At 37.6% G+C, this 21391-nt stretch overlaps 1 protein-coding gene across 4 annotated transcripts in view; it reads right to left on the bottom strand.

Annotated features, from left to right (window-relative positions):
- Nucleotides 1-21391, bottom strand: part of LOC108113713 (furin-like protease 1, isoforms 1/1-X/2) — a 133541-nt gene that overhangs the window by 68331 nt on the left and 43819 nt on the right. For all 4 annotated transcript variants that reach the window (XM_017224392.2, XM_017224393.2, XM_017224394.2 and 1 more), the window contains 2 exons: nucleotides 20785-20856; nucleotides 6256-6287 (listed from right to left, as the gene is read on the bottom strand). The gene's annotated coding sequence lies outside the window, so the exon portion shown is untranslated. The remainder of the gene's footprint in view (nucleotides 1-6255; nucleotides 6288-20784; nucleotides 20857-21391) is intronic.

Consider the following 21391-nt stretch of genomic DNA (forward strand, 5'->3'; position numbering starts at 1 on the left):
AGGAAGTTGTTTCTTTATAAATTATTTCTGGCATTTCCTTCTGCTAATAAAATATTATTTCCCACTGTCAATCTCTATTATTTTGACCGTGGCAGTATCTGCATATGTATAGTCCTTCAGTATGTGTCCATTTCTTTTTCCTGCCAAGATCCAAGAGTCTACCCATCTCAGAATATGCTGAGCTGTCATGCTTTTCCTTTTGCCACTCCCCATATCTCGGCTGCCTTTTGAGATGTTGAACTTTTTCCTTTTACGCTTTTGTCTTCAAGAGCCTCAAGGGCGGTTTTCTGGGGCTTTGGCTTCCTTTGAGTCCCGGGAATTGGCCATGGCCCTCTCGCTCACTCTCCTTAGCTATCTCTCCCCCACTCACTCACCACACATTGATGTTTGTCTTTTGCCGTTTGCCACTAATTCAACTTGGTTTCTCTCTGTGTGTGTGTGTGTACGAGTGTGTATATATGTGTGTGTGTCATTCCAGTCCATTAATTGAATGTCCCGCCCTTTCGTACATATTGAGTTTTAATTTTGTGGCTGCCTCTTGTCTCTTTCATTTTCTGTTGCGGAAAATTTAATTTTCGTATGAGATTTCCTTTATACATTTTTCCTCTTTTTTTTTTGCATTTAATTGAGCATCACAATAAAGTCACCTCAAACATTATTTATCTTCCGGCAACAGGTGTGAAGATAGAGGAATTGCCTGCCACACCACATTTCATATGAGGCAAAAATGGAAGAAGGAAAAAACAAAGGCAATAAATGAAAGTAATTTCCTGAGTGGTAAACTGAAAATCATTTTAAATAAGGCATGAAAACGCATTAAAGGCGGCGCCACCTTGTCAGACAATAAACAACAACTTCCCTCAGGCTGTGCAGATATATATATATTATTTTAAATATACGCACTCACCCTCGACTTGCTTCATTTTACCCCTGATATCCGATAAGATGGTCTGACATTATTTACGCTTCTGTCGCTTTGTGGATTTTATGTGCAGGTAAAAATGTTTAAAGTATGCAAAATAAGGAAAAAAATTACATAGGTCTTCATATAAGCTGTGTTAATTGAGAAATTTCTTGTTAAAAGATCATAAAAAATAATATTTTTTTATTTTTTAATGTAAAAAACAAACAATTTTATCTTAAAGTAAGCAATTACTATTATTAACATCATAATTTGTATTCGAAAATGAACATTCAAACTAAGTTATTGACTAAAAAGACATCACAAATATTTATCCTTTCGTATCACATTTTTTGTGAGGCCACGGTGGCGTATACGTGTTCCGGAACATGGACTTTGATTGCCTGCGCGACTGCGAGTCACCGTTTCCCCAAAATTCTATAACTTCACAAACACAAGCATACATACACAGTCAGACACAATCACACACTCATCCTTAGCCATATATAAAGTGATAAGGAGCCGCAGGGCGACCGTCAGAGCGCACGCATGCAAATAAAATTGCCCATACGCCCCTTTGAACGGTCTCTCCTTTGCGATTCCAACGATTTCCAGCATTTCCTCTGCCCGCCGTTCGTGGGTTTGCATATATTTCTGGTGATAATACAAGAAATTGTATCAAGCCAAAATTGTTTTTTAAAATGTTACGTGCCCGGCGGCTGCTTTGACAACAAATTTATATGCGGTAGGTAATAAAAATGCAATATAATTCCATATATAAAATTTGTTTGCTCCTTTGCTTTGGTCTAGGGTAATCTGAAAAGTTTCGATTGCAGCAAAGCGATTCGGGAAGAATGTCTGGGATGAGGCATAAGAACGAGGAAAATAACAAGAAAAAGCGGCAGGCAAAGGAGAAACCTAGACAGCATGAAATGAATTGAATTTCGTTTGATGGATTTGTAAGAACAATATTTGTACGAGAAAATTGACAAGCCATAAATAAAAAGTAAACAAAATTATAAATAATTTAAATTCAACATCAGTGGTTGGTTTTTAAGCAAAAATTTACACAACTTCCTCTTCGATATCCGCCAGCTAACTTTACTCAATTGAAAGCAATTAATAAGGGAAACTTTAAAAGGGAATTTGCAAGCGGCAGTCCCGCAGAACAAACAGAGTTTCGCCATTTTCACACCCACTCCAATTAATTTATTAGCCAGCACCATATGCATACTTCCACTTAGTGTATGGACATCCCCTTTTCCCTGCTCATTTTTCCACCAACATGCGGTTGGGGGCAATTATAAAATCCACAAAGGGAATTGCCATGACGACAATCAACTAATGAAATTAATGGCAATTTGCATTGGCAGCACCATCGCATCCTTTACATGGCAGTAGACGGAAATAATGCAATTCCGCGCTCTGTTTAAAACCGGAAATGCGACCCTCAGCTCCAGAAGTGACCCATCAACCCGCCTACCCATCTACTCCTACTCCCCTGTGGCCAAGGATATCGCACACAAATACTAATTAATCAGCTTGCTATTAATTAAATGACCACCGAATGGGGCAAGAGAACCACCAGCCAAGCTATAACGATATCCATAATCCCCGCAGAAGTGGCTTTTTGGACCCGAAGGGCGGCTTTAATTGCTGCCTTGCATTTAAAACAGGGAAACCACCGTCCAACCGCAATTCCCGCCTGACATTGTACCGTGAAAGTGCGTCGAAATTTATGAATCTATTTCTTTTTTTGGACATCCGATAGATAGATAGATAGACAGATAATGATAATGATAATGGTGGGTGGCGCATGCCAACTCGGTTTGCTGTTGGTGGATTAATTTACAACCTCTTCACAATGTCATTGTTATTTGTTATGGGTTTCAGCATTATCGTACCAGTTTTTTTGGCGTCACTCGGTGCAATGGCGCCACAGCCCTGCGCCTGTTATTAAACATAAAAATAAATTAATAAGCGAGCGACAACACCCACACCCACACTTACACCCACTGCCATAACACAACCCCCCGACAATCTCAATTAAGCGAGGCAGTCATTTAATACTGATGATGAGCGGAGGAAATGACAGGGTGTGAGAACCACGCAAATATTTTAACGATGCCATGTGAAGTTTTTCACGTTGTCAATGGCAAATTAAATGTTGCAAAGGGTGGAGTTTAAATGGGTGCCAGAATAATGCAGACTATACTCCTGTCATTAAAGCTAGTATGTGATGCAGTCTCCAATTTGTATGCAGAATGAGGGCAGGAAGTAGCCCATAAAAGTTAAATGAATTCTCTAGAAATTTTTAATAAACTAAAGGGAATTTAATGAGAAAGAAAGAAGGTACAACACTACATAACTAAAAAAATGGAATAGAAAAATCTTTATAGCCATTAATATATCTAAAAATAACCGAAACATATAGCTATGATCGAGGGAAAAGATTAAGATTCCTAATACAAACTTTTCATATATAAAAATAATTTTTTTCAAGTACAAGAAAGTCCGCAAAAAGCACAAAACCATCCATATAAAGTAATAATGCTTCAGTGTGCGTAGGAAAATCGTTGCCTTTTGCCGCTCAAAAGGTCCACAAATGCATGGAGGAATGTCAATTTCAGGAAAAGAGAACGGAGCATATGCAAATGCAACTGATAAATTTCCAATTAAATGGGAATTGGTAGTGGAGAACGAGAAAGGCATCGCCATGGCACAGAGAACATGGCAAAACCATTCAATTAGGAAATTAAATTTCAATTTTTGTCCAAATAAAAGGAAAAATTAAACGTTCGAATGGGCTGCTCTCTCCCAGTTCTCAGCACTTCAGTTTCTTCTATTGAATTCTAAATTGAACATTTGATTAAATATTTACTTGCTTCTAAATCTACACGTGATAAAAAACATGGAGAAAGTGAGCAAGAGTAAAATCCGACAAATAAAATATATTTTATTACTACTTTTTGAAAAGTCATTCGACTAAATCCCTTACATTTCAAATTAGCCAATTTGATGGCCGTTCAATGCTGATAGGAAAACGTGGCCAATAATAAATGCATTTTGGTGAAAACAATTTTCTGAAAGCTTACACTGTTCAATGAGTAATTTATTCCATTTGCAAAATGATTTCCCCAGGCAACCAAATCGTGGCTCTCCACAATGGAAATTTATTGGGGAAATTGTGCGTTAAAATTATAAAATTAAATCAACAAATGGCAAAGGGTTGCAAGGCCTTCAGTGCTTACCCCTTTTCAGAGTTGCGCAACAGTTGGTTGCCAGTTTGCTAGTGGCCAAAAAGGGGGTGCATCCAGCCAGGAGCGCACCTTTTAATGCAAATTAGCGACGCGTCTGCGGAGCTCCAAAAGAGGGTGAAAGGTCCTGCACGAAGAGAGGGGGGAGTAGGTGTGAACCGATTGAAAATTCCACCACCGCATCGAACGTGTCTTGGCATTTATAACAACCATTCAACAAACCACCAAGTGGTTAGAGGCAAGCAGGCAGGCAGGCAGCAGGAGCAAAATTTAATTGACAATTGTTGTTAGGTGGCTCAGTTTCCAGAGCCAGGGAAGAAGTGAGTGGCCAGTCTCTTGGACATACCACACATCTACCTGCTAGAGTCCTTTGAATCAATAATTTTCCTGCGGTTTTGTTTCTACTTGAGAAGGAGCTATAAACATTATGGTTTATTCATTTAATTAATGGAATGTCGATCGACAAAGGGCTCTTTGAAAGAGGCAAATTTGATATCTTGTTTGTAATGGGAAATATTAATGGTAATTTAATATACACATCAATATCACGTATCAGATACGTGTAAGTATTGTTAATTACTAGAAATTTTTGCAATGTCCAAATATGTTATTAATGTTTCAGTTGACTACTTATTTATTAATTAAATTTTTAATAACTATTTTCACATAACTTTTAGTTAACAAATTGACTAGTTCTGCCAGTTCAATAAATGCAAATAAATCCAAAAGGATTTTAAAATATTTTAATTTATATAACCCACAAAAATATGCTATGAAATAGTTCACTCTAAATAGCAATTAGCCAGCTTGTGCATGTGGTAATACTGCCACGCCCCGAATCAATAAAGGCAGTTAATTAAGCGAACGCAGATATTTCAAACCGAAAGCATTTCCCGAATGCAATTTTCAAAAGCGAACATACACACAATTTCAAATCAACGCCAATTGCCAAATGCCAAATGCCAAACACCCAATCATGATGTTCCATCAAAAGTTGGCGTGCTCTAATTTAACATTGATGCGGGTTAGTGTATAGTGCTGATTGTGATCTGTGATGAACAGAGCGTACTTAATGCCATTTAATCAACGAAAAAAAAAAGTATCAAAGAGAGAAAAGTATTTTCCCGCCAACTTTGCACAAAATTTCAAAATTACATTTCGCCTTGCGCTGCCGCTGCATTTTTCCTTCATCTTTTGCTTAATCGTTGGGGGTTCTTTTTTGGTTTCTGGGAGAATGTTGGTGGTGTTGCTTCATTGGGCAGGCGAATTTTCGGATGCCAAATGCCAGCAATTAGGAGCCAAAAAGCGTTGCATATCCTGTGGTGCTAAATTGCTCGAATTTGCCCCCAAAAAAGCATAGTTAATGAGTTTTTGGGGTCAGCATAATGCGCGGCGATGCCGAAAGCTCCGAAAGTTCAAATCATTTGCCATGCCATTTGCTGCATTTCATTGGATTTTAAGCAGTTGGATTCTTAGAAAGTTTCTTTCACCTTTTAATTGCTTTTAGCAAAGATGAATTTTTCAGAAATTTAATTGGAAAGTTTAACTAAACAGGCTGAGGGTAGTTCAGGCACGAGCTGCTAGACGGGCTTCCGGGCTTCCGTGGTACGTAACCAACCAGGCCATCCAGAACGACTTACGGCTTGTTCCCGTGGGCGATCTCTTAAACCAACACAGCAGCCGATACTCGGACAGGCTAATAGGTCACCCAAATCCTCTGGCTAGCAGGCTTGCCGACCCGCAATCTACTAGAAGACTTAGTAGATTCCACCCCAGCGACTTGCCATCCCGCTTAATTTCTTAAACTTGTAATATTTTGTAAATAGTTTTATTTTAGTTTTGTAAATATTTGTACATATACTCTAGGTACACCGATAGTACCATAACTAATTTCCTGATAAACGCCCGGTTATGTTCAAATGCCTGAACGATTCCGGCGAAATAAAAATGTAAATATGTAAAAAAAAAAAAAAAAAAAAAAGGAAAGTTTAAAGTTTCAAAGAAATTCAAAAGAGATTAAATATTATATATTTTTAAAATCTTTAAAGATAGAAATATAGTTTTGATAGAATAAATTGGTTGCATGAATTAACTTACCAATTATAAAAAACTGTTTCAATTAGTCGAATCTGCAATAAAAAAGAAATAAAACCATTAAGAATTTATGAATATCATTATTAAGATACTTTAAGAAAACCATAAGGAAAATGCTTTGGAAAAACAAAACCGAGACCCAAAGTTGTCACCGAGATGCGTGGGGAAACATTTAACGAGCTATTTTTTATGCATTAACTTTTTTTTGTTTTAAGAGCGTAATTAGAAGAAGCTTTCCAAGTGGAGGGCTCCCAAAATGGACAGAAAAACGGCAGCCATTTTATGCTAATGGTAATGGCCAAGATGGCAAAGGAAAAAAAAAACAAGAAAAAAACACAGAATAAAAAGGTAGATGAAGAGGGCAGACCATCGCACTGAAATATGTCACTCAAAAGTAACGAAGAGAAGTAGCTAAAATTATACAGATAAATACAGACATATATACGAGTATCTGTATCTGAATCTGGGTTAGCGAATGTAGCCAAATGGGATGCATATTAAAAATAGCAACAAGACAAAGAGGGAAGCCCATAAAAAGAGCGTTGACAGCCAGGCTAAATTTATCAATGACAAGATGGGCCTTTGGGGTTTGGGGTTTGGGGTTTTCTATATGTTAACGCTGACGTTGATGCCTAATGTCAGTCAAATTACGTTAATGCATTTCCCTGCTACCAGCAAAATATGTGGAAAATATGGGTTACATAAACGAAATTAAAAAAATCTTAAAAATGTATAAAAATAAAGAAAAATTTGCTACCATTCTTAAATAATTTAATTTAAAACCCAGATTTTTCCCCATAAAATTGTAATTTTTCCAAATTTCTGTTCTTTTTAAAAACAAATAATTTACTCGTAACTTTTTGAACTATTTCGTTCATGCCAGTTGAATCAATGCAAAATGAACCAACTTCCCTTCACTCGCTTTTCCTGTCTTTTGAGCCAACTTCAAATTGAACTCATTTGGCCATTTGCCAATTAACTTTTTTCCTTATCCTTTGGCAAAAGAGCATCGGCCGATTGGTTACCCCCGCTCCCCCTGCTACCAACAAGCAACCAACCCACCATGTTTGGCAATAATTCAAAGCAACCCCCTCGCTTTACCCCTTTAACCCTTGGCCACTCCATCTTGCCACCCTTTGGCAGCCAAACCACGAAAACTTTGAAAGCCTTTTGGCCGCAGGCTAACAATGTTCGCTTGAACAAACTCTGCCCCTCCGAACCTTCTCGCTGGTTACATTCTGCCATAGTCGTGCACTGGAAGAAAAGTCTAGTAAATCAAGTTTTCGTTCTTAATAGTTTAATATTTTTTGAATTTATAAAGGATTTTATTTTTTTTATCAATATACGTTTCTTGAAGAATAAAACTTATAAAATTCTAAATTTTGATGATATTAATTACCATTTACTTCTCATGTGTGATTTCTCTAAGTGTCCGAACTAAGGGGATCCACCGCCGCAGCCACAACATTGTGCTATGGCACAGTTTTGCAGCCACTGATGGGGGGACGTTGACGGTAAATGCAAAAATGCCAGGACGCTCCTGAATGACCAAAACATTCAGATTGCATGCGAGTGTGTGTGCGTGTGTGGAATGTGCATGCATAGGTGTGGGAGTGGATGTGGGTGAGCATGTGTATGAGGATATGACCGCATTTGATTTTCATCTATGCAGCAGGCCAACTGGTTAGACCTCTTCCCCGGGAAAACTGGGCTAAGAACTTTGGTACTTTGTTTAGTTGAATTACGCCAAAGCATATTAAGTTCCCTTGGTGCGCTCTGTTTGTTAAGTGCTTAATGAACTTTGCTAAACATGCTTGGCCAGCGAGACTTGACTTAACTTGGCCTCTAAACTTTTCACATCTCACTTTCACTCGACCAACTTTGTCCAAAGTCCTTTGCGCCAAGCTCCTCTATCGCCGTTAAGAGATTTATGGCAGTCTCTCTCCCTCTCTCTCTGTCTCTGTCTCGCTTTTAGCCAAAAGGCAATTCCATCTTAAACTCATTCAATTTGCATACGTTTAGCTGCATTTTCATAATTAATTAGTTTGCAAATTGTTGTTCACTTGATTCGGTTTGGCTTGAATTATGAATTGAGAGGCGGGATTATCTGGATTTTCCGCCAGTTTAATGCGTTTTCCATTGATACGAAGTGAGCAATTAGCTCAGAACATAATTGCAGCCAACAACAAAAATGTTTGTTTAACAATAATGTTGAATATTTTTTTGCTTTAGCAATTCATTTTAAAGCATTTTAGTTGATCATGTCTCTATTATTTTTTCTCTCTCTCATTAAATTTCCTCTTTAACCGCATAGATTTCTCATACTGACTTCAGGATTCCCAAATGCTTAACTCCCTTATTTACCAGCTTTCCCCCAAGTTTCCAAGGACCGCCCGCTGTGCGAACACATTTGGCATAACGTGCCTGAGCTAATGTCACACATGCATCATAGCCACAGGACCAAGGCCACAAGGGGAGCTAAAAACGTGGATAAATGGATAGGAGGCTGAGTGGGTTGGCCGAGGTTGTCGAGTACTTGACTAAGCTGCAGCTAATTATGCAAATTCATTTAATGCCATTGTTAAAATGATATTTGCCTCGGGGATTTGTCGAGCTGATAGACCACAGCATCTCCCTCACTTAAGCATGGATAATTAAGCCCGAGGTTGACTTGTGAAAAAGTTACAGCTTCTTCAATTAAACGGAAATTGGTTGAAGTTGAGGTTGCATTGAATGGGCAACAATGTATTACTTGATTTAATGTGATTACAGGTTATAAATGTGAGTTAATTAAATGGTTAGAAGGGTGATATTTTTAAGGATAGGATATATAGGGTATATCCCTTTTAAGTTCGAAATAGGAAAATATCTTATTAAGATTGCTGCTTAAATATAATAAATGTGATTTGGGATAAACGGTTGAAATCAGAATTCTAACAGAGCTAAGAAAACATAAAGTGGTTCTTTCCGTTTTAAGTACTGTTGTCTCTCTTCTTAGCCAGTTTAAATACAACAACCCCGCAATATATCTTTCTTAATAGCAACCTGTAAATATGAATTAGACTACCGACTAACAAGCAATAATCATAAGGGTAAGGGAGTTCCTTCTAAGAAAGCTACCTCTACAAGCAACTCGAGCGGTACAGTTGCCTTTGAAAATTTATGAAACGCACAGCCAAACCACCTTGGGCATATATTAATGAAAACAGAAGCAGAGGCAGCCTCGGTAGGCCTTACAATAAATCTTCTAGTTATTGTTTTATAACATGCTTTCAGGCGCAAATCCCTTACAATAAAGGTAAGCGTTTGGGTCTCAATTTCGTACATTTTGGCAGTGCTGTGAGCACACTTTAAACTTGTTTCCCCAGCTCAAGTCCTCCGAAAGGGGCCACTCGAAGAGTTCCCAGATTGGTTGTCCTAACAACAAAAAGAGGAGAAACTTAAGAAAGGAAAAGGTAACCAAGCATTAAATTAAAGACTTTAACAAAGTTCCTTTTTTTTTAGTCTTAGCCCTCATTTTTGGGCAATTCTTTTTTTATTTGCTTAAACTTTGCCGGGCACTAAGCGTTATTATTTTTTTCAAACGATCTACAGGTGGAAAACAAAAGTTGAAATGAGCGAAAAGTTTAAGCGGGATTTGCTGAAAGAGCCACCTTACTTTTTATGGGCCAACTTAGATGTCCAGTGAAATGTAAATTAATGCAAATTTCCACATCTACATTTTAGGCCAACGACCACATGAATTTCCTGGAAGTTTCGAAGAAAACCATTGACAAGTTTAGACTTTCCTCCTAGCCACGGGCAATTATGCCTGGGATTTCAATCCTTTGCTTAAGCTACGAAATATAAATAATTATCTGCCGTTGCCTAATTTTGTTGAAAGACCAAAGCCACAAAACCATTTCCCAGCAACTTGATTTCGAGACCGAGAGTCAGAGAGAGAGAGAGAGGGTTTAGGAAATCTGCTTACAGTGTTTAATTTCAACACTGTCCGCAACCACAACACTGAAACTGCAGCTGGCACTCCCTCTCCGCCTCCTTCTCCATCGGTCCCCCCGTAAAATAATAATAATAATAATAATTTACTATGAAACCGAAAGCCACAGGATAACATGAAGACCCGAAACCCGCATTCTAGCGTTCATTGTAGTCTGCGGTGGTTCGGGTGGATTTTCGGTTGGACTTTTGGGTGGTTCATGGCCAGCTGCAGCACTGACTGAGTTGGCTAACCGATGGAGTGGGCTGGCTGCTGGCCATAAAAAATGGCTTAATTAGTTGCCATTGCTGGATGGCAGGATAAATATTGAAGTTGTTGGCTTTGGCAAATATTTGAGTTCTGGATTTCAGCAATCCAGTGAAAAATGTAGGGGGTGGAAAGGGTATACTAAAATCCAAGAGTAATTAATATGAGCATTCGAAAACTTTATCATTTAAAGAGGAGACTAATCATTGGGGAATATTAAGAGAAAATAATGTTAACTGCTATCGAGAATTTCTTGATATTGATTTAAGACCTATTAGAATTTCCCTTAACGATAATCTTTCAAAATTAATTATCCCCGAAACAAGCGCATGTTGCTCTACAAAATTGTTTTCTAAATAGCCCGTTCGAGTCTGTGTCTTAGCCTCAAGGGGCTGAGGGAAATTTATGCTCTACCATGGGTGGATATTACCCGAATTGCAGATGCAAATTGGTTCAGTTCATTAGGATGTACATGTTCCAGAGAGATCGTAGTGGATAGAGGAAAAGTACGTAGGAAGTTCAATTAAATACTGCAGCATTCGGACAACGGCAGTGGTTGGAGTAGTTAACTGGGTGATTTTCCTTTTCCCACTTTACAAAAAGCCACATCATCATCATTTTGAGCTGCTGCTCCGGCACCTTTTCTGCCTTTCCTGCATTTCTTGCCTGCTCTGGCAGTCAGGTTAAATTTGATTATGTGAAGCAAAAGCAAGTAGGAGAACTCACACGAACTCAAACTGAAAAGCAAATCTGTTGACGTTTTGCAAGACTCTGTACATGTGTGTATGTGTGTGTGTGTGTTTGGGCTCCTTCGCTCCTTTTGCTAAACTGCAGGCAGGGCAATTTTCTTGCATTTTATGCAAACACAAACATCCGGCTACGCCCTTCGACCCTAAGGGACAAACTAACCTAACCGGCAGTTAAATGTTTTCATTTTCATGCTTCTCTCCCCAAAAAATGTTTATGACGCCCAAGCATCAGGCAAACACTGAATTTATTTAATTAAAATGTGTGTGTACGTCAGCCTAGACTCTCTAGATTCTAGTTTCTAATTGAATTGCGAGGAGAGACGAGAAGCAGGAGGAGTAGCCGTGTGTCCTAGTGAGTAGACTAATATCCAGGTCCTGCCCTGCAAGGGATTCTATTTTTTCCATCGGAGCGAGACAAGTGTCAGGTGCCCTTCAGCTATGCAAATTTTCGAGATCCCTCTCCATTTCTTTTAATTAAAAAGTTTTTGTTTTCCTGTCGGACGGATGAACTCAGAATGTGAAATCTGCATGATGATTACCAAGCTGAATGCATTTTTAACCATATGCAAAGCAATTTCAATTCGGTTTAGGCCCTCTCTCTCTATATATTTCTGTAACGTGTTAGCTGCCTGTCAATCAAAGTGGGTCTAAAAGTTGTTGTTTGAGTTTGGAGGAGAAACCACTGTGGTCATTAAAATGCAGGCGAGATGGCAAAATAATGCATTTCAATGACAATGACAACACCAATTACAAAAACATTGCATGTCACTTAATTTGTATGCGTTGAGTGCAATTTCCACTAGTCAAATTCCTATTGACAGACAGCTGCTGTCAGCTATTGAAAATAATTGAAAATAACTAGTATTTCTTCATTTTCATAATTTAATTAAAGTAAAGGAAAAAAAATATTACAATTTTTGCATTTAGGTTTAAATTTAATATTAAAGCAGTATTTAAAGTTTAGTTAACAATAATGAGCAAAAAGTCTTTTTAGCTTTCTGTAAGGGAAAAATTAGTCTCTTTCTTTCAAAAGGCAAAGTGCATTCGCAATTCCATTTTCTATTTCAATTTCAACATTTCTAATTCCTGCGCATAGTATGCCTTGTACATACAACAAACGCTCACATGCCCATCAAGTTTCTGTTTTGTCTGCAGCACACACAGACACACACACACATACAGTCACTCAAACACAGCTCGTATGAGGGAAAACTATTTAAATATAAAAAATCCCGAGCATACTTTAAGGCTCAACGTAGAACTTTTTGCTTTGGGACAGACAAGTCAGACAGGAGATATAGAGATTCAGGAGGTGAGTGAGTCAGGGGGAGAGATGAAGAGTCAGGGCCAGGGACGTTTAAAGAAACAAAGAATTTCAATTTAAGCTTCGTGCATTGTCTGTCCATCCGCTCTTTTCTCTCTCTCTCTCTCTCTCTCTCACACTCACTCTCTGTGTTGCTTTTTCATCCTCATTTCCTGTCTCTTTCGCTGCTGTAAGCCATTGTTGCATGTATTTAGGTGTTGCAGGCACGTATGCAGCAATACCCCAGCACTAACACACAGATGCTGCACACGTACAATGGCAGTACAAAGATTTTGATTAAATTAAATGTATAAAAAGAAAAACAAAAAAGATTTGAAATTTGTAAACATCCAAAGAACCTTTAAGAATATATCTTAATTTAGTATAAAAGTTTATATAGCTAACCCTTAGACTGTTACTATTTTAATCACTACTGTAAACGCTGCTTCTACTCACTTTTTAATGAAAATAAAAAAAGAAGCAGAGCTGGGGCTGAAAAACAAATTCAGAGCTAAATTCCAGCAGATTAATTCTAAACTCCGCATTAAAAAATAAGTAAAAAAATACATGCCAGAAAAGAGAAAACAAATTCTACCACTTAATTGTTTTTTTATTTAATTTTCGACAAACCTATATGTTAACTGTGCTATCTAAATTTCCTCTCTCACGCCTTGTAAACATATATTTTCCTCTTAGAATCCCATGATAAAAACAGAAATGTGCCAGAGTAGCAAAACAGAACGAATAAATGAGCCCCATTAATTGCTCTGTGACTTCCTCATTACGTGCAGGGCATGGGAACGCTTTTTTTTTCCAACCAACTCCGGACTAAACACGATGGAGATCTTTAGAAATTTATACGGCCCACTTAGTTGGATGGGCGAGGAGAAAAAATGCAAGTCCTGATGGTCATTTTCATTGATAAAAATCTCGTCATTCGAAAAATGTTTGCACAAAAACGTGAGTAGATGACGGGATACAGATGTGACATCCTGGGAGCTTATCTAATGGCTGTTTTATGATGCTTTATGATTACAGGCTAAATACAAGGTGTTCCTTTGCAGTTTAATATTAGGTTGATGAAATATTTATTAAAATATAGGATTGTATATAAAGATAAGTTTTCCCAAATATTTTAACCTAACATCTTAGATCAAAGTATTTCCTTTTTTCTCAGATCTTTTACCTTTTTTCACATTTAAAAAACACCCTGTATATCTCTCACACACAGCGGTAGATTACTTCGTGCTGACACAGACATGAGCGGGAAAAAAATTAAGTTCAATGAAATTAGGTCAACCTCCGTTTTGCACCCCCAAAAGCTGGCCTCATCAACATCAGCTACCACCCAGCGTCTACAATGGTGTGATAAAGGTAAATGTAAAAATATTACTAAAGATAAGCATAAATCAGGACATAAAGCAATTACGCAAAAGCGAAGAAACAGCAGGGCAGATGGATGGATGTTGAGCGGAAAATCAAGGGGAACGGCTGAGAAAAGCTGGCTACGTTGCCAGGCAAAGGCAAAAGAAAAAGCAAAGTGCTAAGCGCAAAACAGTAATGAGACTACTCAGCATTATGATTGATAAATGACGGAGCAAACGAGGGAAAAAAGAGGAAGAATACAGACAAAAAATCGGACTTACAAACAGAGAGGGAAGTATACATATCTCCGATTTAGCTTTTGAATACTCTAAAAAAGTAAAAGATTTTCCAGAGCCAAAAAAGAGAAAATACTTTCAAGAATAAAAATTTCAAATGTAACATTTTTAAGATTTTTTCTTAAGTTCCTTTCATGTTAACTAAGATTGTTTAATATATCAAAATACCCTATCATAGAGTAACATAAAAGAACAATGAAACAACGACAAGTTAGTGCAACTTAGGTTGCCAGCAAAATGGTGACAAATTCACGCAGCAAGACAGACAAGAAGATATAGAGCATGTTGCCAAGGGAGGGGCAACAGTGGGTTATGAAGGAAGTTAAGTAGGGAAAGCGGATGAGAGGCAACTAAATGTGCATGTTAAGGTTAGATAAGAGACACCAACGCAGACAGTTACCAGGATATTGTGAGTACTTCTCTTCCTTTTTTTTTTTTCTTTGCACCTCCAGCTCCAACCACCCACTAGCACCACCCACAAGTCACTTCCAGTTGGCAACACTAATGAGTAACTTATTCAATTATTTATTATTTTTTCTTCGCCGGAGCGGAAAATAATTTGCTTTTGCCCGGGCTAATTGGCGTAAGAGAAGGAAGTGCAATGGCCACAGTAAAACTTGATAAAATGTCAGGGCGTGTAATAAATAAATTATAACAACCAACTACAGAGTAATATATGCAACGTGGCAGGGCAGCAAGGAGTCACCAAGGAGGTAAGCTAATTGACTGCAAAATTTTTGGGTTAATTGGTTTGAAAGTTGTATACAATTTGTTTCCCCTCTCAACGGAATGGAACTGAGACATGATTTCTAACTATGGTTATGGAAATGTCAAAGATGTTCCCCTTCACTTTCTGGCCTCAGAATTTTCACTGCTCAACACAACATTTTCCAGCTTGTCATGCGGTCAAGGCTGGATGACTGGTTGGTTGGCTGGGTAATGAAGCCAATTTATAATTCAAGAGTCCTCAAAAGTGGTAGGAAAGATGGTGTGGCTTTGTTGGGCCTGGAAGTCTACAGAATAGTAAAGTATGTGTCCGATTTCTGAGTGCTGATAGTGAAGTACTTTGGCCACACCGCAAAGTGTTGGAACTCGGTTTCCTGGTTGCTGTTGGAATTTGATTTTCCAAATGGAAAATGTACAGGAAGTTATCAAAGATCGACTTTCAGACCTTAGAATATGTTTACAATATTTGTGTTATTTTAAAACAACTTTGGGCAGGTAAAAAGTTGATTTATTTAAACAAAAGCATCCAACGAAACATCAAAACATTGAAAAACAATAGTCCTTTTCAATTCTCCTCCAATCAATTAAATAATAAATAAACCTGCTTTCATTTATTTTCTAAATTTATAATTTAGTCTCTGTTAAATCTAAAATTCAGCCTGAACGGCGTTTGATATATTTTTATTGCCATTTTTATGTGGCACACGCCAGAATAAATAAAAGGAAACAAAAACCTGACCATAAATTGGACAAGCAGAAAAATGTGGAAACTTCGTTTGGCAATGGAAATGGCGGCGTTGGCGTTGGCATTGGCGATGTTGATGGCTATGACGGCGACGTTGATGCGGAACTGACGAGGAGCAGAGTGCGCAATTTGTTAATGGAAATTCAATTGAATTGAAAAACTAAATAAATACCAATGCACAGGTAAATAAATAAAACCAGGCTAACGCAAAGGTAGCAGACGGTGTAGGGGTGGAGAAAACATCAAATAAATAATGAACATGAATTTTTTGCCCCTTCGGCACTTATTTTTTTCTTCTCATCCTATAGATTTTTTGCCATTCCTGTGTATAGGGACAATTTCACACATCTGTTCCTCAATTGAAGTGAAGAAATATGGCAAAAAAAAGTATCACTTTTTTCATACAGAACTCCCGGCAATATATTAAATCAGTTGATCAACCATTTATGCTGGGTTTAATTTTAATTGGTTTCCCTTGGCAGGCGCAACTATTAACGGAATTATGCTTTTTAATTCGAACAACAAATGTTCGCGGAATGCAAAGGAAAGAAATTGCAAAGTTTTTTCTCTCTCCCCCTCATCTAGATGAACTCGATCTTGCCTCAAATTGCTTTCCGCCTCGTTTTTATAACCCTTTCAACTCTGTAGATTTATGTTCCATTTTAGGTGGCGCCACCTGGCGTCGCCTACCGCTGGCAATAAAATATATATAGTATATATCCGTAGGTTTCACCTATATATAAAGGCCAAACAATAAAAACACAACTTCATACACGACATAAATCACCTGGGTAGTTCAGGCATGGCTGAAATATTACTCAGCCAAGAAGTTAAATACAAACTGCCACTCCCCCACCTCACTGACCAAAAAGAAAAAATGTATAAAATGGCATATAGGGCGTGGTCAATTAGAGTAAAAGTTGGCTGTAAGTAATACCCAGATTGTGGGATAATAAGGGGTTCACATTTTTGCGATTTATGTAGCTAAAGGAAATAAATAGCTTCGGAGATAAGTTTTGTTTTACTTTTTTGCGAAATAAATTCAGACTTCTCACTAGCATTTTCCTTTTTTTTTTAAATGTCTTCCGCTTAGCTTTTATATGGCCTTTGCCCAACACCCAACTAATAATGCCAGACCACAAGGGAAACAGCACGAATGACCTCGGTATATGACTGGCACTCACAGTTTTTCTTAAAAAGAATAGGAAAATAGGAAATGTACTTTGTGGCTTTTCGGTTTTTCCGAATGCTGATATACCACAAAGTCGGTTTATCTTGGGTTAATATTACTTGGGTTATAAATTACGTTCATATTTACTTTCTAATTGGAAAATATTGGGCTAACACCTAATATTATAAACAATTTAATTACAATCTTGTTTTTCCTAAACAAGTTCAAACTACCTTTCTTAACCCATATACCCTTCTTTCTTAGCCAAGATATGCCTGTGCATCATTGACTTCACTTGGCCAAGCGCCATTTTGTATTTCATTTTATTTTGTTTGTCATTTAAACCGCATATGCCCCACCACCAACACATATATACTCGCATAAAGGAGTCCCTCCTGTACAATACTATATATTATTTATTTGCCGAAGCCACACACATTTGAACTATGAAATAACCACGGGAATGTTTGCCATTTCGTGGTCAATATATATGGCATGACCCACATGAGGCGATTGCAAGGATGTGGCATCATCGGTTGGCAAAGGATTGGTCAGGTGTGGTCGAGTTGTTTGGTCCAATGTTTGTTTATGTGACTGAGTGAGTGTGTGTTGTATGCTCTGTGTCTGACAGCAGCTCAAGGCTGTTCAATTAGTTGGGCGAACCAATCGCAAGGACACTGGCATTGTATGTCCCTAACTTCCAACTTCTAGCCTTTCTTTTTTTTCTGTCTCATATCAAACATCAATCACTTTTCATTAATTATTCAATTTGATATTTTTCACAGTTCAGAAAGAAACAAAAAAGCGCAACAGCATAGATAAGTCACAGAATTGTGGTTATTCTTATTCCTTTTTCCTTTTTTGCATTCCAAGCTAAACATAGATAGCCGACACAGGCACAAATCACAAAAGCGAAACAAATTCTGGCTGTGTGTTTTGTAATATAAATCAATCATACGACATGTGTGACACATCAAGCGCAAAGCAAATAAACCCAAATATTTGTCTATGGGAAATTTTCGGGTAGAGGAAAGGGATTCTCTTGAATGGGTACCTATTACTATAACTTAAGAGATTATAATAATAGGTAACATACTTTAGAAACTTACAGAAATAAAAATCTTTCCTTGAAAAACATACCAAAAAATATTATGAGGTAGTTTAAGCTTCTAAGTTCAAATATCACTCTTATTGTTAAGTTTACAATTTTTTCTAGTTTTAACATTCTGTATAGCAAGTCTACTACTCCCCTTTACCACACAGCTACCCTGTAGAACCGAAAACTATTTCTGAGATAAAAAGCCATTTTTGACTGTGTCGACTGACTGTCTCGCCTCCTGACAAACTGCAATGCGATTGCCAGCTCAGCAGATGCGTCCAGTGCAAACATAGTCAAACACACACACTCTCCTCCCCCCAAAACACACCATCTCCCCCTTGCTCTGACCCTCGCCATGACAACCCACCACTCAAGCCATTCTGTTTCGCTGCTCCGTTCTATTTGCAAGGAAAACATTTATGTAAAGTTTATATTATTAGAATGGCATACTGGAGAGTATTGTGTATGCCGTCTCTGTGTCTTTATAGCTGCACTCACTCTGTCTGTGTTTGTTTTATAACGACTACCAAACGACATTTGCCAATATGTTTTAAAGAAAATAGAAAATGGAATAGGATGAAAAGGGTGGAAAAGCTGGAGATCGTTAGACGACTGCCTCGTCTTTCAATTTGTTTGAGTCTCTTTCGCTGTGTGTGTGTGTCTCCTTTTGCGGGCGATTGAATTGGCATTTTAGTTGGGCCAGCTTTCTGCAGATGCGATGTCCTTTGCAGGACCAACAAACTCATCGGCATTTGCCAATTTGTGTGTCTTGCAGTTACTTTTTTTTTCTAACTCTCTCTCTCTCTGTGTGTCTTCTTTAGGCTCTTTTCTTTTGATTGCTTTGGCAGCAGCAGGAGGCAAAGTGCTGACATGGATTTGCATGGGATTGCAACCAATAAATTATACCTTGATTGCTCTGCAATAACTTTTGCTTTTTTCCATGTGTTGTGGAGTTGTGTGTAAGGAAAAACAAACTTTTCCAAATGCATTTTGCAAGAAGTTCGAGAGAGAAAATTTTATGAAATCTGTTTCAATTTTCAGCAATATGCATTTATTTTCCAAATCAGTTTTGTTCCTTTTAACTTTTATGATTAAAACATGTTAGGTTTTTCCCTATTCATCAGGTCACATCTTCATCCTAGAAAATCACTTTTAGGCTCATTTCCATGAACGTGAAAGTCCCGAAAATCTCCTCCTCCATCACCACCACAGACAAGGCCCAACGGAACTATCTACGAAATTATTACCATTTCAGTCTTCCTGCCCGGATTTCCATAACAAACATCAACCTGGGATGATAGTTCTAGCCATTTTATTTGCTCTCCTATTTTATTTTTTGTTTGGGCTCTCGTTGGCATGTTCATGCTCTGGAAAATATATATTGATATGGCCGAAAACAGTGCTCTAGTTTACAGGATGCATAACCCAAAAAAAAAAAGGCCAGCTCTGTACTCCCCTCCTCTTTTTTGGTAATGGTAACAAATCCCCGTTTGCTGTTGCTGTTGTTGCTGTTGGAAACTGGCAAAAGCCAGGACTTACGTTACCTGAGTTTGGTTTTTGGTTTGTTTTGGGCCCGGCCAGCAAAATATGTGGCCAATTATAGCAAAAGCAGACGTTTTTATGTTACAGTCCCCCCCCGCATGTCCTCTTTGCTCTCTGGTTACAACTAATTTATGACTTCGGGCTAAGAGCTAGGATTTTCCGGTTTCTTTTTCGGGTTTTTTCCTCTCTTTTCTTTCTTTTTTTTTTGTATTTTTTTTTGTTTTTTGCCTTCTTTCTAATCATTGGCCATAATTCAGTAGCTGTACTCCAGGCTATTCAATGTTAGTTTAATGGTTTTAAAATTGCCACAAATAAATATATTACGTATACGCAGGGTAGGTTATTCTTGACTTTAATTTCATGTTATTTAATGTATTTATTCTAATATAATTTCAACATTCCTATGCTACTTTCCTTTCAAATAGACTACCAAAAAGCAAATATATTGCCCAGAAAGCAGAGCACTTGACTCTAAATAAACATTGTTTTTGAATGGATTTGTTATGTACACAATTCGGTCTCAAAATCCATTTTATTATGCAAAGTGTCATCGTTTATTGTTACGCTGGCGGAACTTTGTTTACATTTGCCATCATTTTCTGGTGGCATCACAAAAATAATTTTTCCTTTACAGTCATCGCGGCAGCTCATCAAGAGATAGTTGAACAAGGCATTTATCCAAGCCCAAAATGTTGTTCATTGCTTTCGACAAGCTTAAAATTCAAATCTAATTCTTTAGAATATTCTTCGTCTTTTTCATGTTCTTTTTTTTTTACAAATATTTGCCTTCAATGTTGAATAAGAAGAAAATTGCAAGTGGCGAGAACAAGAAAAAATGTTTTGACATTTTCCACTGTCCCTATTTTACTTTTTGTTTTCATTTCTCCACAAGCTGACATTGAGATTTTGTTAGGTTTTTGCTTTGATTAAATTTTATACTGAAGAAGACTTTTATCTCGTAAGATATTCAGCATGATGGTCTCTTTAAATCTTAACTAACTAATTGTTTTTATATACACATTTTCCTTATTTCCATTCTGGCCTGTCATAGACACTCGCACTTGGCAGGGGAATAAAATCATTTATCATTTGTCATCATTTTGGCCTTTGTTTTCCTGATATTCTTTTGGACTTGGTCTTTTCCGCCCCAGTAAGACAGCCCCAGCTTGAGCCTCAGCCTGTCCTAAACAAATAACTTTTCGATGTGGCATTGACTAAAAAGTTATTCATTCATTTCAACTCAGACTTTTGGGGGCAAACTCAGGCAGCTCTTAAGCATAAATTAAGACTTACGTTTGATGAGACCGGTGATGAGGCGGTGGCGAAAAAGGAAAGTCCAGGATAGCACTCCAGACCGACTTCAGACTAGAAAATGATACAGAAAAAGGAAAATTTGTATATGAGAAAAAGTTTTGCACATTATAAGGGCAGCTGTGAGGGTAGAGAGGAAGAGATGAAGGAATGGAAAGACAGACTCAATTAGTTTTATTTGTGTAAAGGCAGACTTTCGTGCCCTAGTAACTGCCACTGGAAAAATTCCCTCACCAAATGCTTATTTTCTAAGGGATATGTTAGATCTGTAACTTGATATGTTTCTCCCTTAAATTAACACAAACATTTCGGGTTTAATCGTGCCTATGCCAAAAGTAGTTTGCACATAATTTTGTGTGAACAATTTGTTGCCTACTTTTACGTGTTGGCCAAAAAACTTTCTTAGCAAGAAAAAGTTTATCAGGGAAAACTACATAAAACTTTAAATGTGAAATCAACCCAAACCAAAAATAGCGCAAAGTTCAAGCAAAAAAAAAACTGCAATCGATATAAAGTGAACTGCTGCTGCTGTGATGTAGATTGGAAATGGTGTCGATAGAAGTCAAGTCCACAAAGAGACAAGACGTGA

The sequence above is a fragment of the Drosophila eugracilis genome, unplaced genomic scaffold (genome assembly GCF_018153835.1).
Source record: "Drosophila eugracilis isolate 14026-0451.02 unplaced genomic scaffold, ASM1815383v1 contig_367, whole genome shotgun sequence".
Lineage (NCBI taxonomy): Eukaryota > Metazoa > Arthropoda > Insecta > Diptera > Drosophilidae > Drosophila > Drosophila eugracilis.